Source organism: Echinops telfairi, unplaced genomic scaffold (assembly GCF_000313985.2).
Source record: "Echinops telfairi isolate 266 unplaced genomic scaffold, ASM31398v2 ScPeMD7_7469;HRSCAF=8507_0, whole genome shotgun sequence".
NCBI lineage: Eukaryota > Metazoa > Chordata > Mammalia > Afrosoricida > Tenrecidae > Echinops > Echinops telfairi.
In genome coordinates this window covers 74956355-74959170 of record NW_022111372.1, presented here as the reverse complement: position 1 = coordinate 74959170, position 2816 = coordinate 74956355, and the positions used below count along the sequence as shown (strand labels likewise).

Here is a 2816-nt window from a genome sequence, read left to right as displayed (position 1 = left end):
CCACCACCACTATCATGATCACAATTCTACCTTACATATCTGGCTAGACCAGAGGATGTAATTGGTACAAATAGGAACCAGAAACACAGGGAATCCAGGACAGATAATCCCTTCACGACCAGTGGTGAGAGTGGCGATACCGGGAGGGTGGGGTAGAAAGGGGGAACCATTATAAGAATCTTTTTCTATAAGGTTTTATAGGTTTTATAAGGTTATATTGCATATAACCTCCTCCATCGGGGATGGACAACCAAAAAGTGGGTGAAGGGAGACATCGGACAATGTAAGATATGACAAAATAATATTAATTTATAAATCATCAGGGGTTCATTAGGGAGGTGGGAATGGGGAGGGAGGAGAAAAATGAGGAGCTGATACCAAGGGCTCAAGTAGAAAGCAAATATTTTGGGAATGATGACGGCAATGAATGTACAAATGCTTGACATAAAATGGATGTATGCATGGATTGTGATAAGAGTTGTACAAGCCCCCAATAAAATGATTTTTTAAAAAAAAGAAATGTTTCAACAAGTTGATGAAGCATTAGAAGCACTCACTTATCTATGTCAAGAACTATGGAAGACAGCTACTTGGCTAACTGACTGAAGAGATCCATATTTGCACCCATTCTAAAGAAAGGTCACCCAACAGATTGAACAAATTAATAGAATATCATTAATATCACATGCAGTGCATTGACAAGGGGTTGTCAGAGATCCAGCCAGATTCAAAGAGAATATGGAACCAGGAATATCATTGCTGATGTCAGATGCATCTGGGATGAACACAGATAATACCAGAAGAATGTTTAATTGTGTTTCATTGACTATGCCAAGGCGTCCAACTGTGTGGATCATAAGGAACTATGGATAGCCTTGAGAAAAATGGGAATCCAGAACACTTAATCCTGCTCATGTGGAACCTATATATGGATCAAGAGGCACTGTGCGGGTGTTATTAGGGGCCATCTATTGCGTCCCAACTCATAGTGACCCCATGTACAACAGAAAGAAACACCACCTGGACCTGCACCATCCTCACACATGTCCTTATGTTGGAGTCCATCCTGCACCCATTGTGTTCACACCCCTTGGCGAGGGCCTTCCTCTTTTTGCTGTCCCTCTAATTTACCAAGCCCGAGGTCCTTTCCCAAGGACGGTTCTTTCCTGACAACCTGTCCAAAGTCCAAATGTCCGAAGTAAGTGAGTCAGTCCTGTCATCCTTGCCTTTAAAGAACATCTGGCTGGACTCTTTCTGACCCAGATGTGTCTGGTCTTTTGGCAGTCCATAACATTTGAATTATTTGGGGCCAGCACCATCATTTAAAGGCATCGATTCTTGTTTGACTTTATTCAATGTCCGACTTGCAAAGATTTGTGCAGAAGATTTACCCAAGGCAAAATGTCTTGATTATTTGACTGCTGCTTCTGTGAGCATTGATTATGGATCCAAGCAAGACAATATCCTTGACAACTTCAATCTTTTCTCTATCATGATGTTAACTATTGGTCCAGTTATGAGGATTTGGTCTTCTTTACTTTGAGTTGTTATCCATATAGAAAGCTTCAATCCTTGAAGTTCATCTGAAAGTGCTGCAAGTCCTCCTCACTTTTAGCAAAGTTATGCCATCTGCAAATTGCAGGTCATTAATAAGCCTTCCTCCAATCCTGACAGCAAACTCTTCTTCACATAATCCAGCTTCTTTGATGATTTTTTTTTTCAGAATACAGATTAAATTAAGTATGGTGAGAAGATGCAACCCTGAGACACATCTTTCCTGATCTTAAACTATATAGTATTCCCTTGTTCTGTTTGCACAAGTTCTCTTGTTCTATGAGCACTATGAAGTATTATGGAATTTTAATTTTTCGCAAGGGTATCCATTGTTTATTATAATCCATGTAGGAAAATTATTTTCTAAGTGAATGAAACACAATTAAACATACCTCTGATACTCTCTGCCAAGATCCATCTGACATCAGCAATGATATCCCTTGCTTTACATTCCCTTCTGAATCCAGCCTGAACCTCTGGCAGCTCTTTGGTAATGTACTGCTGCAAGAGTTGTTGGATAATATTTAGCAAACATTTACTTGCATGTGATATTAATGATAGTATTCTATAATTTGTGTTTTCTGTTGGATCACCCTTCTTTAAAATGAGTACAAATATGAATCTCATTGTATGAATAGAACAAGGTTTAAAATCAAGAAGCAGTGCATCAGGGTTTTATCCTCTTGCCATATTATTCCATCTGTATGATGAGGAAATAATCCAAGAAACTGAATTATATGAAGGAGATGGAGGCAGAGGATCAGAAGAAAGCTTTTCAACAAGCTTCAATATGCAGGTGACACAGGCTTGCTTGCATTGAATAAGCACTTGCAGATGAAGAGCTAGACAGAGAGATAGCCTGATCAGGAAGGAGGATTCCCAGGGCAAAACTTATCCATTGCATTCCCGATGTGCTGACCCCTATGATTTCCCCAAATGTGGAAAACTTAACTGCACATTGTGATCTTAGTAGAGTGCATTTGCATCTCCTCTAAAAAAAAAAAAAGGAACTGCAGCCTTCAATTTGGATTACAACTTAATGTAAAGAACACAAAAATCTTCACAACTGGACCAATAGGTAACATCATGAAAAACGTAGAAAAGGTTGAAATTGTCAAGGATTTTGTCTTGCTTGTAACAGGCAGGAAGTTAGGGGAAAAGATAGTTGTCTCCAGTGAATGCCTATGCTAAACGGAAATCAGCTGTCCATGTCACAAATAAAGACATCAGGCACACAGCAGACGCTGATGGAGAGGACCAGT

At 39.6% G+C, this 2816-nt stretch overlaps 1 pseudogene; it reads left to right on the top strand.

Moving 5' to 3' along the window:
* The first annotated feature begins 2392 nt into the window (after positions 1-2392).
* On the top strand, positions 2393-2546 carry LOC115873694 (annotated as a pseudogene).
* The last annotated feature ends 270 nt before the right edge of the window (positions 2547-2816 follow it).